The 20,117-nt window shown below is 39.0% G+C and overlaps 1 protein-coding gene across 5 annotated transcripts in view; it reads right to left on the bottom strand.

The window, feature by feature from the left end:
- SIPA1L1 (signal induced proliferation associated 1 like 1) overlaps positions 1 to 20,117 on the bottom strand; it is a 454,573-nt gene that overhangs the window by 303,946 nt on the left and 130,510 nt on the right. For all 5 annotated transcript variants that reach the window (XM_059722914.1, XM_059722916.1, XM_059722917.1 and 2 more), the window contains exon 3: positions 13,438 to 13,500. The gene's annotated coding sequence lies outside the window, so the exon portion shown is untranslated. The remainder of the gene's footprint in view (positions 1 to 13,437; positions 13,501 to 20,117) is intronic.

The raw sequence follows: 20,117 nt of genomic DNA, 5'->3' as shown, positions 1-20,117 counted from the left end.
CAAGATAACAATATGAATTTCAGAAAATGTGTACAGTATGCTGCAATGAGAAAAGAAGCCTCACATACATCTGCTGGAATTGGACCACATCCAATACTGCTGAATTAAAAAATACAAATTAAGTATGACCATGGCATTTAATAATTTAGGTACTGTTTGTAAATCACCCTTTGGAAGTTTGAAATTAAAACTACCCCTGGCACAAAAGTTTTTCCTCTATTTTGCTCACATATCCATTTGTTATTGAAGGACTACTTGTGTGTGTCACTGTTCCTGATATTAATCAATTTGTTGTTTAAAAAAAGAAAATCCTGTGAGTTGAAAAAAAAAAAAAATATATATATAGGTCTAGTAATATAGCTATCAGATTAGACAGTGTTTCTTTAAAACGGGATAAAAGGAGTCAAAACTACATTACACCCACATATTGCTATATGGCATACCATTCCAGAAAGGTGAAATGAGAATAATATCCAGAAGCACACAGGAATATTGTATTGAAGGTGAAAGATGAACAGTATCACAATGAAGCCTAATAGATGCATTTAAAAAAAAAAACTATAAATACTTTAAAGAATTAAGTTGAAGACACACACAGAGAAATAATTTACCAAAAAGGGTATTTATAAAGAGTACAATTCTTAGGCTTCATTCCCCTATATGTGAGCTGCTTCTCTGATAAAACAGGATCTGATGTTTAGACTTTCTCCTTTCCATTAGTGATTAACTAGGGAGCGTGATTTGCCCATGCATATACTTTATGTTTGTATTTGTATCTGCTACTGATGTGTTATTTACAGCCAAGTCAAGAAAGAGCACTGATGGCACAGCAAGTATATATAGTACTTTTGCTATATATTTAAATATCAGAAGTCTAGCAGCCCCCTCTTTTAGCCTGTTCATCTCAAGGTGGACATCTTTAGGTGCTGTGCTTTTACAGGTTCTCTCCCACCTCCACCCAACTCCTACCCCAGCTTCTTGGAACAACCCCAAAAAGAGCACTGAGGAAAACGGGGCTAATCATCAGTAGATCTAAAGGGAGCAAAAGAATCTAGAGAAGCCCAGGCACCTACCTTGCCATCTTCACCTATTAAATATGTCTGAAGAATGAACAAGAGTGGAGCATAAGACTCTTAAATCCTATAATGCACAGATTCTTAAATTCACCTATGACGCTTTCTAGCTGTGCATTTCAAAGAACTTTTAAAACATCTTTATAAGGTAGGAACTTTATTATGCAACTACAGAGAGATGGAAAGAAGCTAAGTGACTTGCCTGAAGTTATAGTCAGCAATGGAATTTAACACTCCTGGCTCTCGGTCCTCTGCTTTAGCCTTTATGCAAAATTTCTCCCTATGTAGAGAATCCTTAAAAAACACCCTCTGAAACAGTGAAAAAATATAGCTATAAGCATCACTCAACAAAATTTACTCCCAATTGACCATCCTACAAGCACATGTCCTTAGCTACAAGGCCTGAAAATACTGGTGACGAATTACCTCCTGAAATGTAACAGTATTGGATTCCAAGTAGGGAATAGTAAAACAAAGCTGGTAAACTTACTCAATATATTAGCAAGAGATGTATACCATCTGCACAACCACTATGCTTTCCTGTTTGGGTTGCAATGACTATCACATACAAGCTGAAATTCTTGACCTGCTGAAATCAATTGTAGTTTTTTTCACTAACTTCAAGGAGGTTAGGATTTAATCTATAAATCTGAGATGGAAATATAATTCCTGTGTAAGGTTTTTATTAGCAGGGGAAAAATTTCAAGGAATTTAATTTGACCTATTTTACTTCATACATCAGTTTGCAAACTGTGTGGTATTACCATTTCTTCCAAAAAGCAAATGCCTTTCTTTTTTAAAGGCAAATCAATGTTAGTTACTCAGCCCTTGTAAGCATTTTTATAACAGAGAAAGTATTCATATGTCTTAGAGGAAAAAAATATTGAAAAATCTTTTAAATTCAAACTTCAAAGAGGCTATTAACAGTGGATAAAAAATCTTTAAATTATCAGTATTCTCAATAGAAAACCTTAGCGTGCTTAGATTAAACTCACTTCACTTAACTTTTATTTTGAAGTGAAACGTAAGTGAACATTGCCTTTTCCACATTACCTTCCTTTCTAGTATATAAATAAGGATGTATTGTAATTTTGCCACACTTATAAATATAGTTAAGGATTTGCATTCAATGGTTTGGGTTTTTACGGTAAAGATTAGGCAAAGTGGGTGAAATGTTGAAGAAAAGCCACATGCTATGTTTTTAAATATATACAAAATCTAATTACTTTTCACACCCTAATACAAATATTAAAGAATCTAAAATTACTCTTCCTCAGATGTAGTAGAATAAGAGAATATAGACATAACAGATATATTACAAATGTAAATGGTTAAGGTGGCACAGGGCACATTTTTGGGGTGCATGTAACAAAACCCGGAAGCCTAGGTAATAAAAACAAAGAATTAGAAATAGTCCTTTATAGAAAGAAATGGCATAACAGATATTACTGAAACAAGGTACAGAAGTCAAATGAAAATCAAAATCTGTGGATACATCCTATTCAAGAAAAATAGAATGGAAAGTGTGTGAGGCATGCAATTCAGAAATGCAAGACCTGGAATACTCACAGATCAGTCTTTTAAAAGATTAAGAGGTTTCTCAGCTCTGTAACAAACCAGGGAAGTCAAACTGGCCAATGAGGTAAACAAACTTGTAAGCATCTACCTATCTACAATGTGCAGAAAGAAAAAAAAATCACTTTCACTGGCATTTCAATCAAATATGGAAACCTACATAGTGGAGGTGTCATACTGTCATGCATAAAATTTTCTTGAATCTATTATATTTTTAACAAGAAGTATCAAGGAAAAAAGTATGAAGAAAAATGTATTAGACTTTATTCTGATAAATGAAGATGATTAGATTGCTGGATGTCAGTCACTGCACAAGTAGAAGCAATTACTATCTAATAATATATATCATGTGCAAACTGAATATTGATGAGACTAATAATATTTTTATATTATACAGGAAAATGGTTCTGGGGTGTGGGGGGGTGAATCATATATTATATATATACGGCTTTCACATATTATATATTGCGGTTAAGAAAGCCTTACTAGATTGCCCCACATAGCCATTAATGAAAAATGGTTTCCCTGGAAGACCACATCTCCTTGACAGAAAAGAAGCAAAATCAGTAACACAAAACAAAAAAAGGAATTTGATACCAATTACTAGATATTAGCACTTATTAAATTAAGATAGGTGATAAAGAAATACCTATTGCCACTACAGTTAGAAACAATAATGTTTTTTTTAACTGTATCTGGAACAAGAAACCCTAGCAATGCTATCAGTCCATTAGTAAATATGGACAGTGAAGGTGTGAATAATGATGCAGAAATTATTAATATTTAATTATTTAATTCATAGTTATGTTCCAGGACAGATACAAATCAATTATTTTTTAAAAATAAATCAATAACTCAGAATTTAAAAATGTAAATCAGATTTTTTAAATGTTTTCATTTAAATAATAAATATGCTTTCCTTTTAAAAAAATGAATTTAATACAGCATAGGCTAAGGTATAAATATAGTAGAATCTATTGAAATAATTTAAATAAAATAATATATTCAGTCAATGAGCCTCTACTAAAAACTCTGCACTCAAAGGCTGATTTTCTTCTGTATAAGAATGACGACAAACATTTAACTTTTGAGGTCAGAAGTTCAAAATACACACATTATTTAATGTATTAGCCAACTGCCCGTCAAGAATGACGGGGGGAGGAGACGGGCGGGGACAAAGCATCACCACCCACCACCCTGCACCACCGCTGCCTTCCTTCTGCACTGCTGCAGCTGGCCCTGGGAAACGGCATGATGGTGGCTACAGCCCCTTGCTGGCTGCTGCCTCCCGCAGCTTCCTGGGCTTCCCTGCCTGCCTGGAAGGGCTACTCTGGCCCCCAGATCCCCACACTGCTCCAGGCAGGTGGGCACAGCCCCTCCTCTGCAGCAATGCAGGTGCCAGCCCTGGGCTCTGCACCCTCTGCCGCAACAGAACCCAGCGCTGCTACACCCGCCCCCATCCCTGTGCCCAGCCAGACGTGGCACCTTCTGTGCCTAGCAGGGGCACAGTGGAGGTAAATGGACATGGAGCAGCTCCCCTGGGCTTGCAGCTCAGCACCTCAGCGCATGCTGCCCACTCCCAGACCAAGGCTCAGAGAGGAACCAACTGCTTGCCCAGTTTGTCATGACGCCCAGGCCTGCTGAGTCACTGAGTCCCCAACGCATCTTGGGGAGCTGGAAGAGACCCGCAGGCCAAACCTGATCAGCTCCACGTGGGCCAATCCGGGGATTGCCATACCAATTAATTGTTTAACCACTGTAATTACAACAGGATAAAGAAATAATTTTATAATTGGTATTTCCATCCCTAGTTGGAACCTAACCTCCAACTCCAGCAGGCACTTTCATGTGTATTCCTTGATCAGGATTATCCACTGAGCCCACGTAGATGGTATCAAACTCTTGCTTTATTCTCTTTATCTGAGCTCTACAATTACAAAATTTTATAATTCTGCACCTGTAATGGAGGCTTATTCTCCAGCTCGTGGAAAAACAACCATCTGCTCAGTAACTACCAACCCCTTGCAGCTGGGTGCTTCAGTTAAATGGCCTTTCTTAGTCCCTTTGCATGTGTACAGAGAAGCAAATACTAATTTCAAGTGCTCTATCCATGTCTCTAAACTAAAATACTACAGCACATGAGACCAGGGCGAATACAAAAGCAGATGTCATTGATTGTTAGGAGTGAGGGTTTTGGATTGGGGGGAGGCGGCAAGGGGAGGATAAAGTTTGTGGTGATGTATGTCACATGGAAAAGTAGTCTTGTTAATTTCTTGTGTGGAGGAGGGATATGGAGGAGAGTAAGGAGCAATATGTGCAACAGAAAGGACCAACACTGGGCCCAAGACAGTGCAGGAAAGGGTGGATAAAAATCAGTGATTTTTTAAGATGTTTTTTTAAAACAATAAACCTATATAAGATAGCTTTAATTTAAGATATGTTAAAGCTTAAATATATCATCATGGAATAGGGATTACAACTTCTAATTACATATGATTTGAGACAATATATTCATGTAACCTTTCTAGAAAAGTTTTGTAAATACATCACAACAGGCCATGGACTATATTAGGGGCCGAATCTTATGGGGTTTCCAGAGGCTCCTCTATAGATTAGAAAAGATTAAAGAAAACCACTCTACCCAATGGGACTCGGTGCTTAATCTAGAAGATCCCATTGACCATCTGTGTGATGCTTAGTTTTAGTTATCAAAATGTGGATGTGCGTCTCTAGGGATACATCCTTGTTAACAGCAGTATATGGAGATGAGAGATAACAGACCTGATTACCTACCCATCACCCTCGTCTCTGCAAGTTTATGTACACAGAGTCAAGCCCTTATCTTTCTCTAAAAGTGCAACATTTCACGAAGTTAAGTGAATAAAGGATATCAAACAAACAGGATGCGCTGTTTGTAGAAAACAATGATTAAATCGAGGCTTCCTGATCAGTGATTTAAATTATTATTTAAATCTTTTTGAGTTAAATAAAACCCACCCTGGTGCAGGGAAAGGAACAACATCCTATGAAGTGTAGATTAGTCTCAATTTCAACACCTGGAAACTGGAGAAAAAAACTGTCATGAGTGCAGGTAGCAAAAAAAGGCCCTATTTGGGAATATTTTCAAGAAATTCCTGAATCCCTGGAAAAAAGAGGAACTAGTGCCAAATATAAACAGTGCAACAAAGAGATGCTAGGCGTGTGTAGCCTGGTTGAAACAACTTTATGAAAAATGCTTCTCAGAAGGCAATGAACTTGAAGATGGTGATGTACACATGTGTAAGCCATCTGGATCAATTGGTTTATAAACATGCTATTTTTGAACCATTCTTATGGATTGCCTACCATATATTGTAATGACAGTAAGTGATAAATCTCTGACAATAATAGTTATTTTGGGTGAATTACTTATGTATTTCAAAATGTCTATGTTCAAAATCTAATGGATGTGCATTAAATGTAATTTTTTTTCAAGCTGTTTTATATCTATAAAGAAAAGAGTTTAAGATAGAACGAGATAACCTTTATGATTTTTTGAATATTTTCCCTATAGAACTGGGTTTGGAAAAATTATATCACTTAAAACTCCAGTTAAAAAAACCTGCTTTGCGAAGGGTCTTTCACTTACAATTCCCCTGCCCCTCCCTCTATAAGTAATGCACTGAGTAATACTCAATTTAAGTGACTTTTTAACCCAACCCTTTTGTTTCAAGGTCCAGCTGTAAGAAGCTATAAACATCCATTATTGGCAATGTCTGCAACTTCAGAATCATCTACTGGTAATACTAGCAGTACTGCAACTAAATATACCTCAGACAGTGAGTTAACTGTATTCAAAGAGAGACATTTATTATTAAATAAAACTACGGAAGAGTTCATAATCAGGTCCAGCAAGACAACATAGAAGAAAAGACTGCTCAGTTCATTTATGCAACACATTCTCCCTTTCATCTTCCCCCAAGATGTATGATGGAATTCAGTAGCTGACTGCTTTGAGCTATTTATTAATAAACTGGCCTATCCTGATGACCATCTGTGAAGAAAATTGTGACAAAATTGATGCAAGTATCACACCTGTAGTAGAGAACATTGGACTAAAAAGAAATGTAGAAGATATGCTGACTACACTGAAACCTATTTCCACAGCCTTGGACAAACTACAAAAAACTGCTGCTGTATTGTGGATGCTGCCGAAATTTGGAAAGAAATTCAAGAAACATTCAATGAACAAATACTCAACAGCAAAGTTAAATTACAAGCAGTAAAGAGGATGGATTAAGCATTTATTCCATCTCATTTTCTTGCCAGTGTTCTTAACACAAGGTGCCAGGGTAGACACCAAACTGCGGAAGAGGAAAATGCTGGTACGACATGGACAGCTACGAATCACTCAAATGTGTCAACCATAAAAAAATTTAAGGGCTGGAGATGAACCATTCAAGAAATACATGTTTGCTGAGGATGTTTTTAAAAAATGTCACACCACTGAACTGAGGGAAGGCAATAGCAAAGCACCTGGGACCAGACTCAGTTGAAGTGCTAAACCAGCTACTGCCAGCAGTAGCCTCTTCTGTAGGTGCAGACAAAATATTTTCTTCATTTGGACTGGTTCATTCAAAGCTGAGAAAACAACTGGGAGTTGAAAAAGCCATCTTTATCATCCAATCTATGAATAAAGATAAGGATGAGATTCATGACTTGTAAAAATTCAAAAGAGGGTAAACATTTTCAAAACAGCCTAGGTTAAAAAAAAAAAAAGGCATAAGACACTCAAAGAAATAACAAAATACTTTCTATTACAATAGTAAGTGAAAAGGATGTTAAACTACTAGGCTAGAGACAGAAGTTACACATAAACTGGTTTAAATGATCAGAAACTGGTTTAAACCTGTAACAGAACAGAAGCTCAGTGCACATAAACCAGTTTCAAAATGGCTGAAACTGGTCTAAGATAAATGTGGTTGAATGTGGTAACAAACATAGACAGGGGCCCAAAACATAGAGATTTTTTGGGCTGATACCAATGGTTGATTTTTCATAAGCCAAATCAGCTGATACCAATCCAGTTGCCAATATGCGGCCCAGCAGCTTGGAGAACAGCATCTGGCTGGTAAGTCTGTTGTGGGGGAAGGGACAAGGGGAGCGCAGATCAAGACCCTGTGGTGAGGGAAGGAGTTGGGCTGGCACTGGGGCAGAGGCTGCCTAGCTGGGGTGGGGCAGGGCACGGGATGGAGTCATGGCTTGTCCGGGGGTAGGGTGCAGGGAGGGGTGGGGGCAGCTCCCGCCAATACATGCACCCCGAGAGGGCACTGGGGGCACATGCCCCCTAGATCTGTGTGTGAGGCAAGGGCAGGCTGGGGCCGGGGGCAGCGCCAGGCTTGTCCTGGCGGGGGGAAGGGGGGGAGAGGAAGGGACAGGGGCTGAGCCAGGCTGTGCCCAGGACAAGCAGTGGATGTAAGGGTGGGGATATGGCGAATTTTGGGGTAGCTGTAGCTCCCCCCCTGTAGTCCTTCCTCCCAGGGCTGCCACTGCCCACCCTGAGTGCAGCCCAATCCAAGCCCCCCCACCTCCCCAGGAAAAGCTCAGTACAGCCCTGGCTCCAGCCTGCAGCAGTAACCCACTCATGCCCCATGCTCAGATCCGGAGGCACATAGCAGTGGGAGCCATCTCCACTCCCTGCACCCCCCAGAAGAGCCACTTGCAGCTTTGTCCAATGACCCGACCCAGGTAGGCAGCACCTGCCCCAGCCCCAGCTCCAGCCCCTATCCCTCCCTCATTGCGGGTGCCTCAATCTGCCCCTTCCCTCCCCTCTCTCATTCCCCCACAACAGACTTACCAGACAGAAGGGTGGGGGATTGGGTTCTATGATCTTTTGAGGTCCCTTCCAGCCCTTTATTTCTATGATTCTATGACAGGTGAGGCTACAATATGAAAGACAAACACAACTTGTTCCAATGCTAACTATATAGCAGAGTTAGGAAAACAGTAGGGAGGGCTGCACAGCATGAGCTAAGGGGATAGATACTAACAAATTTATTCTCTGAACTTTTTCTGTCATGCAAGAGATCTATACTCCCTATACTTTAAATAGATGCACAGTTTTTCCAAAGATGAACATCCTTCATAGCTTCAGCTCCCGGAATTGCAAAAAATGTTCATGTTTTGTCCCACTTAAAGGCATACGTTCTTGCTGAACAAAATCCCAGACAACCACATTGCCTAGGAAATCATCCAGATGCACATTTGCCATTAATAAAAGTATTTTTCTCCTTGGTTTAAATTACCACTTTTTTTTAAACATCTGCATGTTTGGGGGATAGGGGAGGGTAAAAGAGAACTAAAGTTTAAAGCTTAAAATGTTCTTCTTGTATTTTAAAAAACAGTTAGCACCTCCAAATCTTTCAGCTCAGAAGGCAGATCTTAACACATCTTATCACAAAGCTTGGAAAGTATTCAGTACTTACATAAAAAACTCACTGTTATTTCACAGACCCTTCTTTTTCTCAATGGCACTATAAACAGGACAAAATTAAAAATGGTATTCTATTGTAATTAGAATTCCAGGCACAATTCCCCACTTCACGTCAGCTTTAAGGAATAAAATCTAATGAAGTTCCTTTCTTTTCCACTGTTTATTATGAAGCAATGATTCATTCTGCATTAATAAACAGTATAGGTTTTTAATACAGCATAGAAATTAGACACCATTTAATTTCACCTGCAAGTAGGACAGGAAACAATACCACAGTCACAAGACTTGCCTCTCTGTGGACTGAAACCTTGTCATGGTGGAGAGGCTTGTGTGTCCCAATGCTGTCACTCAGAATCTCACACTCGCAGCAGGGTCATCCATGGTGAACAGGCCTATGGGGAGGTTCCAGACAAACCACAGTCCAGCCTCAAGTCCTCAACAGTGGATGAGAGAAAAGATGTCATGATCACAACTGCTGTAAAGACAGAAGAAGGCTGCAGCAAGATAAAGGTCTTCTGTCATCTAGTGTTCTCCCTTGCTACAGGGCCCAGATCTCTACCATGTCAAGGTAAGATGGCTGCTGTTTCAACACACCAGCTTCCTCACATTAGTCACATGCAGGCTTCTACCACAAGAAACAACATGTTCTTCTGTACCGAACTCCAAAATCCCTGAAGCAATGGCAGTGACAGACACAGGACGAATGAATCCAGCAGTCTCCAGTCACAAATCTGCATGTAGGCGGCAGTAGCCTGATGGGCATCTTGCACCTGAGTTGAGACAGGGGTGCAACTCAGCAGCTGCTACCAAGGCTGAGATCTCCCCACCAAAAGTCAGCTCATTGGTCAATATACAGAGCTCCCTATGGGCACTAATGAACATCTTATGACTTTCTGTCTTAAGTTCAGCAACAACTAGTACACCACCATCATCAGTGCATATGCCCCAACACTAAAATGCTGACAATGCTGTCAAAAAACAGTTCTATTTCAACCTTGACGACATTCTGACTAATGTACTAATGCTCTCCTGAGCAAGTGTACAGTCTTGTCATCATAAACACCATCTTCAGACAGAGTGACAAGTACAAGACAACCCTTGCTCTAAGCGCTGGCACCTCCTTGACTACGGTATTGTTAGAGCCTGGAATCAGATGGTTGTCTATCACATGAGCCTTGCGAGGAGCCAAAGACTGCTGGATAGATCACTGGGCTGTCAGATCCATTCTGAAAATCTGGCTTGCTCTGAAACACTGAAAGCAGGCAAAAGCAAATCTGAAGGACCTTCAACTCTTTAAGACCCAAAGGTCTGTAAGGACCTCCTTACATATCAGCTCCTCAAAGCCAGCCTGTGGCGCAGGCAGTTGTATACAACAGTCTTTCACTTCAGGAGTTTTATTACTACAAATGAACATGAATATATGAGCACATATAAGACCACAATAAAGCTACACCTATATCACAAAACTGAAATTCAGTGTGTGGCATTTGCCAGTCTGCTCAGGAGTGGTTTGAAACAACAAAGATGTTCCTGTAATAGCTGAACTGCACTAACAAAGCAGTACTGGGAAAAGTAAGGATTCACACAGGAGCTATGAACTCTATAGTGTGCTAAATCCCAAATGGAGTTAAATAGATGCCTGTCCACAACCACTACATTAAACAGAGTGACTCTCAAGGAGGAGCATCTCACATATCTGCAGAAACACTCAAAAAATCAAAATAAAAGACAAACACATTTTTCCCCAAAACATTCTTTTACTGCAAAATGATTATTCAAGTGAAGTACAGAAGTAAAGCTTCCATAGGATGAAAAAACATTCAGTAATCTATAAATTAAGCACTGCTACATTTCCCTGCCAGTGTATTTACTATCGTGACCAGTAATATTATTTCCAGCTTTGTCAAAATCATTTTGAATCCTAGAAGAGTCCCTTCATTTTAAGTCCAAAATGAAAATTCGTTTCCTTCCCATCAATTGCTCAAACCAAGAACCAAACTTCTACAATCCCTGCTTTACTGTATAATTCTAAAATGCTGTCTTTCACACTAGAAGATAAGAGTACCTCAAAAGACAGATTAGCAGTTCCAGAGGTGATCCTAGGTAGAGGTCACCATCTTTGACTGAGACTGGGGAGAAAAAAGATAAGATAGGGCTAACTGGGGAGAAAAAGAGCGTATAGGGCTAACTGGAAACTACAGTAGTTTACAGAGAGGAGAGAAGGAATTATTTGGAAAGGTAAGAGAAGTTAAAGTATGACAACTTAAATGAGATGGGTGAGGCTTTAGAAACATGACAGACTACATTTTTCAGCTGAGCTAGCAGGTTTGGGGAAATCTCTTTTCAAGTCCTGGTCATGCAAAAGGGCCTGCAAATCATTTGACATATGAAGAGATGCAATTCAGAACATCCTACATCCACAGTCCAAATAGTCCAATGGGCAGCTTCTTATCAAGGTAGATAAGCAGTCACACTATTGATGTTCAATAGATTTCAAGAATCTATGTTTCAAATTTTCATATCGTTACAGAGAGGTAGTATCTGCACACCCTTATAGTATAGTATTTATAAATCAATTCCAGAGTTGTAGTTCTGACTGAAAGGCAACATTCAAAGTTTTAATGAAAGAGAAAATATATCCAAACTGTCCAAATATTTAATCTGGCTTTTAGATGCCTATAAAGATGGCTGCAAAAAACTCAAAAAATTGTTTTTATCTCCACATAGCTTTTCAGAAAGCCAAAGAGAAGCCTTGGGTCTGTCTGCTAAGGAAAGAACTGCTTCTGTACAGAAAGCAACACAGTAAAAGTAAGCAGGTTTTCTACATCAGGGCTGTCCAACTGGTAGTCTGTAAGGGTTTAATTTGAAACCCCCATGCTCTATCCTAACTACCATTCCCACCATCACTCCAGCTGCAGCAGCAGGTGGGGTCTTTGAGCTCCTCCTCCCTCTTCTGGCTTCCACTTCCTACCCCTGCCACAGAGAGTGATGCAGCATAGCCCACGGTGCCAGGACAGCTCACGGCTTAAGGCACCTCTGTGGTGACGCATGGGAGCCAAGGGTGAAGCCAGGGCACCTGACTCAGTGTAGAGATGGATGGGAGGGGGAACCCAGGGAGAGGGGTGGGGGCAGTGACCTCCTCTGGTGTGGCCCACAGCCACCTAGAAATTCAACAGCCCGCTCTAGATCATGAGGTTGACCACAGCTAGGGAGGAACCACTCTGCAGCCAGCTTTGTACATCATCTCCTTGTCAGGATCCACTCCACTCCTGTGAATCCCCACTGGAAATATCAGCTAATCCCATGCTGGTTCCTCTCATGCAGAAGGAGGTATAGGCTTCCTACCTTCCAGTCTTATTCAGCCCTGTGAAACTACCTCCTAGTCTTGAAGCTCCAGTGTTGGAGACAGAGGGGAAAAGCATCACTGTGACAGTGTGCACATATTTAGCTGAGTCATGAATGAGAACATGCATCCATGTCAGAGAAGGATGAGGGAAGGAGATGTACTTAGGTGAACATGAGGATCTGCCCGGAAAATGCTGTAGTACAACTTCAGGAATGTTAGGTGCATGGTAATGTTTGGGGTAGTGATGGAGTGATAATTGTGAGACGGCAGTGAAAGACAAGATTAAGTGAAAAGGGCATAATGCAGAATGAGAAAATCAAGAGGATGATGAAAAATGAGAGAAATCTGACCAAGGAACCAAGAGAATCAGTGAAAAGATGTATCTATAGTGAAAGACTCAAGTAACTTTGTCAAAGCAAAGGTTAAATTTGAGTACCATCTATCTCAGGGAAAATATATTTGGTAGAGGGTTCTTCAGTCTAGTCAACAGCTGTTTAACAAGTTTCAATGCCTGCAAACTGAAGCTAGACAAATTCAGACTGGAAATAAGATGCCAGTTTTAACCATAAGTAGTTAACAGTTGGAACAACTGAACAGGGACTGTAGTGGATTTTCCATTCCTGGACATTGTTAAGTTGAGCCTGAACATTTTTGTATCAAAGCTACTGGACTTGATGGAGGAATTCATTATAATCTAAAGGCCTATGTATTATTATTACTATCATCCGATCCCCAGTAGCTGTTGCAGTGTTTTTCAGCAATAAATTACAAATCATTTTCTAAAAGTCTAGCATTCTCCCTATTTTCCTGATGAAGAAACTGAGGCACAGGGGTGAAGTGACTTCCAAAAGGTCATATAGCAGATCACTCACAGTGCCAGGGATAGCACTAAGATCTCGCAGTCCGATGCTCTATCTACTAGATAACACTATAGTCTCTTCTACCCTTAAATTATGAAAATGTGAACTTACTTTACCACTCCAGGATTCTGCTGTTTCTCATGAAGTCAAACGCAAACACCCACAAGAATTAACCTGCAAAAAAATGTAATAGTTTTAATTTAATTGCACTGAATCTGTTGCTGTTAAATCTTCACAAGTTTGTATGAACTGCACGTTATAAAAAAGTTATAGCAGGCTGAATCTTGGCTTATTTTCAGATTGCTTGATTTTCAGATTACTTTGCCAGCCAACCTCCAAAAATTAATGTATTTGAAATGTAATGTACAAATGTTAACTACAAACATATCACATTCTTCCTAATCAACAACATGCAGAGTACATAACTGCCTTAAGAGACAGACTATACACTATGCATGTATGTTTAAAAGTACAACTAAACTAAATATATGTATTGACTTATTTTGATGTATACATTTCATCTATCGATTGCTTGCTCAATTTATGAAAATTGAATACAAAAATAATTTGTGTAAAACAGACTTAAAAGATCTTTTCCATGCCTAGAAAAAGACAAGGGCTGAAGAACAATGTCTATTAACTGACGATATGCCCCTGCCACTGAACCAATGGAACACGTACAATCAGAGATGTAATTACAGCATACATCAGCTTTAATGCAAAAAAGAAATGTGTTATGCACCAAGAATGGAATCCATGTGGACGTGTAAGCAAGATCTTTTTGGGGGGACAGCAGTGTCTTTTGGGGCCTAGCTTGCCTACCTAAGGGTATAAAAAGTAAAGTGGACTCAGCTCTCTCTCTGTTCCTTAGCAATACAGAATCCAGGTGGTATAGGACTTCCAAGTACTGAGGAAAGGTCACAGAATCTATCCTGGCAAAACATACTGAAGACACTGTTATTGTAAGGTAAGTGACCATTATTGATTTCAGTGATTGCCACATGGATTTCACTTTAATTGACTTGAAAGCCATGATCTTTTAATCAGGTAGTGAGTGATAGTAAACAAGGACTACAGGAAAAGTCTATCAGAGGAGGTCTCAGATCTCAAATCCTCAAACAAGGATTGCTGCTGGGTAAAAAAGAAAGGGTGGGCTTATTCTCAAGCAGCCTTTTTGTAAATTACTGAAATAAAGATGTTTCTTAAAGATGCTGTTTGAACAAAGTTGAAATAGGCAAATCCAATATAGTGTAGCATAACACTAAAACAGAATTCATACAACTGATCACCTATTTAGACGGTCAGTGACCATGTTTGGTATAATGGAAGGCATTTCTTGCTCTGGTAAGTAACCAAAACTCAATTTGCACCCCTCACCATGTAAAATATGCTCAGCATTACTGAGTAATTGGTAATCCATTCATTATTATCAGAATATTATTTATCTGAGTTGATCCAGTAAGGCATTCTACAAAGCCATAAGGTGTAAAATCACTGCTTCAGAGATGTATAAAATCAAAACAATGATTCCATAAACCAATCATTTATATTTTTACAGAGAAATGATATAATAGCTTTCTTCCCAAACTAGAAGCATACACTTCCAACTAGGCCTCCCTTCTCTTGTAAGGACTACTGCTCTTTGAAGCAGGTGCAGCCCCTTCAAACAACCCAGATGGCCACCCACATCACCAGTGATGATTGAATCTAAAGAGCTTTAACCCACAAACAAGTTATATTTGGAATTTTTAGTTTTATTCTTCCATCATTAACAAAAGGATCTGCTGCATCTGACAAGATGATGAGCTAATTATAGAGGTGTTGAAGGTTTGGCACCTAAATAGCTTTAGGTGTCTAATTAGAAGCACATGTTATTTGAAACATAAGCAAAAAGAAGCTTTATTGTGGCACACTTATTCTAGAAAAATCACTTGGTAATGCATGTATGATTCACTTCAAAAGTTTAGCTCCCAATCATAAGAGTTCATGTATTAATTTCAATAAAAGAGTCCCAATAAGGCTTTACCTATGGGAATATAGCTCATAAATAACCAAAAACAGAAAAAAGGAAAACAAATTTGATCTGAAGTACAATTTCAAGTAATCACATAACTTTTGTTAAGGCCCTGAGCTCAAAGAGAAATAGAAATATGTTGTCATCAGTTTGCAAGCTAAACTCCAACAGACAAGAATTGCACACTCCCACACGAAAGCAAATGAGGTCTTGAGTAAGTACCCTAGTAGCGTAAACCTGAAAACTAATGTAAGCTGCATGCACTAGAAGCATATCCTAATTTCAACAAATATACGTAAATCATTTGCAAAAAAGCTAAACCATGGGATTGCAATACAACTGGGAGACAGCATTCTCCTTGCCAATGACAAGTAAAATTGATGGCCAGAAAAGAATTTTCTCCTCTGCACCTAAGACAGTGTGAGCACTCCAACCACATATCCTTTCCATCCAGAGTTATGATGAATGCCTCAGTCACAGAGGTGATAAGAGAGATTAGGTGAACATTTTCAGTGGCTTCCTCAGTTATCTGGACCTTCATGTGACTTACCCCAAAAAAGAAAACCATAGTAATATCTATCATAGATAACTGCATCTAAAGGCGCATGCATGCATACACAACTCTCATAAAGGCTCTCCATTTCCTTAATGATAATATAGCTTTGCTAGCAACACACAAAATGAAAAGCTTTAAAATGAGGTATTTTCATCTACCGGTAACCTTGCTTAACACATACTGAAGATTCCCTCTTCTTTAGAGTAGCTAAATGGGGGGGTTTTAATCCTGTAAGTGATAAGGCTAACCAGACAAAGCTTGCATTCCTAGCACAAGCATTTAAAAAGATGCTGGTCTTTTCAATATCTGGGCTTACTTTCCACAACTACACTCCAAATATCTCATCTGCCTTTTCCCTTTACAACACAAATTTAACTTGACCAGCATACTGAAGTATCAGCCATCCTTTTGCAGAACCCTGGAGAAAAATGCATTTTACAAGACATTTTGAATGTAGCCAGACTTGGCACTAGACAAATTTCTCATAAACAACAAGCATTAAAAAAGCCTTTATCTACCTCCCTTGAATTTCAGCCCTTTCTTAAGTGTTCTGGATGCATTGAAATGGTAGGAAATTAGAGACAGTCTCACAATCTGCAACAAATGGCCCCAGGGGGGTTATCATTTGAGTAGAGATTGCATCTTATATATTCTGTAGAACTTTAAACATTTTCAGTGCTCAGGCAAAACCATAAGGTACTAAGCCAACTAGGGCTTCTAAACCAACTAGCAAATAGCACCTACATTTCTTCCAAAGGCTGACTCAGTACACAAAATGAAGCATAGGTTCCCACCAGTCCAACTTCCCAGGAAGACATGCAGCTGAATTCTGCACTACCAAACTTCTCAAGGCATTCACTGACAGTTCTAGGGTGACAATAAGTGGTGCAGCCTGAAAATAACTGAGACATGAATGATAAAGACAACCACCTGAGCTGTAAAGAAAAGGAAAAAAAAACTTCTGGCAAATCCAAGATATAAAAAAAAACCAAACATTTTCAAGAACTGTTTCTGTAGGAGGCCAAGAACAAAAGTCTTGTAAAAGGTGAACTACATAAGGAAGAGGCAGACATGGCTACTCTCTTGGGTGAAGAAGTTGGACAGTAAATAAATATCCTGGTCATTCTTTTATCCACACCAGATCAAGCTGCCTTGTTTTCTTCCTGGTTGTTATCTCTACAGGACATTATGGGAAGATAGACATCATCACAGGTCAGTCTGATGGAAAGAAGATGCCAGTACAGTAGTACTGCGGCTCACACTACATCTTTATCCACCAAAGTGTTTAAACACATGTACTGAAGAAGAGGGGTGGCCAGATTTGAATTTAGCTGAACCATCCATTATGGGCTTCTAAAAACTCTACAACAGAAACAAATTTAAAAACTTTTTTCCAAGTCTGCCAAAATATATAATCAAATCAACATTAAACACCACTAGTTCGCAGTGTTAACAAATCTGATCTCTACTGCCATAAAGACTTTTGGATCCCAAAGTTTTGGCTTCCATCTAAAAACTTAGATTAGAAAAACAGATGTAGATGGACCACTCTTGCTCACGGTAATCAGTTCTACAATTTGATTGGCTGTTATTAAAAAAATTGAGGTTTTCAGACGCTATGACAACTGGCCCATCATAACTGTGTCAGTAATCATTGCCAGAAAAGGGATATTAGAATTCAAGCAACCATTGGCGAGAACACTAGTATCAAATAAAGGTTTTTCTAGCAAGGGCCAGATGCAATATTATTCAGTGCACTTTGAGAAAATAATGTGGCCTTTATAAATAAGTGTGGCCTAAATAAAAAGAGAAGTTTGGATGTACTTACAAAATGGTCTGATACCAACATCTTTAAGTTACAAGCATCACTAATAGGACATAAAAGGTACTCAAAATGAGCAATTACAATGAAAACAAACATTTCCAAACAGAATGATTACTTCCATTTAAAAAAAACAAGCAAACAACAAACAACCCACCCAAAAAACATAACCTGCAACAGAGAAATGTATTTGGACCTCACAAATGGTAATGCTTTATGCATGGCCACATTTGAAAGTCATTCTAGCTACAGGCTAAACATTTTCTATTCTAGATCAGTCTAAAACAAGTAGGGGGGGTTAAATGTTTTGCTATTTCCTCCTTCCTTTCGTGCATTTATGACATTTTGTTAGCAATCATTTGTGAAGTAGATGATGTGAATTATTACTACTACAAGTAGTGCCCAATAAAAGAAGCTTAGACCAAATGTCAACAGCATACATTTATGCAAAAAAAAAATCCATTTTCCTTAAAACTAGATTCCTAACCACTCTGACCATTAATGAGATGCCTCATGATTCTAAACAGAAGCCATATATTTTCTTTGGTGTTAAATTATAGATTTACTGTGGAGAGAGGTTTTTAAAATTTCCTGTGAAGCTCAATTGTGATCAGGAAGGCCGCCTACACAGCAGAGAAAGTGAGAAAAACACACTCGCAGAGCTGAAAAAAATACTGGTGTAGGCGTACATGGGGGAAGGGAAAGAAAATAACTTGGTCCCAGTGAAAAAGATTATTTTCTTACAGGTGGGGGGGGGGGGAATGCATTGCTTGAAGACAGGCAAAAGAACTGTTCTCCACTCCAAAACAAGTTACCAAATGCTAAATCTCCTGCATAAGTAATTAGAAGAATCACTGCAAATTCACATCCTTCACAGAGGCTTTAAGACTGAGTGCAGGAAAGCTGCATTTCCTCAACTGTTTTTCCAGTTCCTGGTACTAAACACCCTCACAGAGTTCAAATACATGCCAGCAATTGTCCAAAGTCTGCAGTCTTGATGCAATAAAATAAAATAATATTGTAGCTGTGATGGTACAGGTAACGTGAGGCAAGGATATTTAGGGCTGGGGGCAATATCTTTTATTGGACCCCCTGCAAAAACATTGGGAGAGATTTTAGACAGGCCTTTGAGCAAAAGTATTCTTCTTCAGGTCTGAGAAAGAAGCAGATGTAGCTTTGAGCTAAGCAACAAACAGAACAACAGCTTGTATAAAACTCCATATGCAAAACTGTCTGCATAAAGAAATGGAGCAGGACTGTAAAAAGAGCAAAGAGACATCATTAGTATTATCTTAGACCAGAAGAAGGATACTTTCCAATCATGCAGTAGGTCCAATTAAAAAAAATCTCTCCCCTGGAGATCTTCAAAAGGAGACTGGATGCTCACCTTGATGGGTTATTTGACCACAACAGTCTTTCCTGCCCAAAGCAGGGGGATGGACCTGATGATCTCACAAGGTCCCTACCAGCCCTAAACTTCTGTGAACCTGTGTGATCTGTCCTCCTACATTTTCATCATAGCACTAACATCAGTGTTATATTTTCTACCAAAACTCTCTTTGTTAATGTACTTTATACAATTTTAGAACTATAAAAATATTTTAAATACCCCTCCCCCTGTCTCTAACTTAAAATCAGAAGGATTTTGATGCAACTGTCTCCATTTGATTATCACTACAATTAGGATCAAAAGGATAAATACAGTCTTATAAAGCAGGACAAAATACACATGCTGAAAATGACAACAGTGCAAACAAAAGGCCTATATTTGAACATATTTCACCACTGATGTCAATAACTGTGCGATTTCCAAAATAAACAGAATTTGGCCCTCAAAAAATCAAGACTTTTAGGCCAAATTTTTCAAAATTGGGCACTTAAATCCCATTAGTAGAGGAAGCTCAGATTCCTTCAAGTGCAACAGCCTCAACTACCACTGAAATAGCCACTCACCAGTGGCCCCATTCTAACTGAATGAACTTATGTTATTTAAAGACTCAGGAGTATATATTCTAATCCATGGAGCTGTACCATAACAATGACTGTTATAGGCTAAATATAAAACTGATGCCATAAACCAACTAACAAATATCTATAGAAAAAACTTTTGCATAGAAACTGGGTTTTTGGTTGTAGCCACGTTGGTCTAAGGACGTAGGTAGGCAAGGTTCTTTGAGTAGTTGGAAAGAAGTTCTTGGCAAGCTTTTGGGCACAGTCACCTTTCTTCAGCTATAGAAAATCTCCTTGGAGTCTCAGACCAGCAGAGACTGCCTATGCCTAAAGAAGGGTGACTGTGCCTGAAAGCTTGCCAAAAACTTTTTTCCAACTACTCACTTGGTCTAATAAAAGATATCACATCCACTCAAAGAACCTTGCCTACCTATTGCACAGAAACACTT

This window comes from Alligator mississippiensis, chromosome 2 (assembly GCF_030867095.1).
Source record: "Alligator mississippiensis isolate rAllMis1 chromosome 2, rAllMis1, whole genome shotgun sequence".
NCBI lineage: Eukaryota > Metazoa > Chordata > Crocodylia > Alligatoridae > Alligator > Alligator mississippiensis.
Note: the sequence above shows the minus strand (reverse complement) of the source record. Positions and strands in the feature narration are given on the sequence as shown.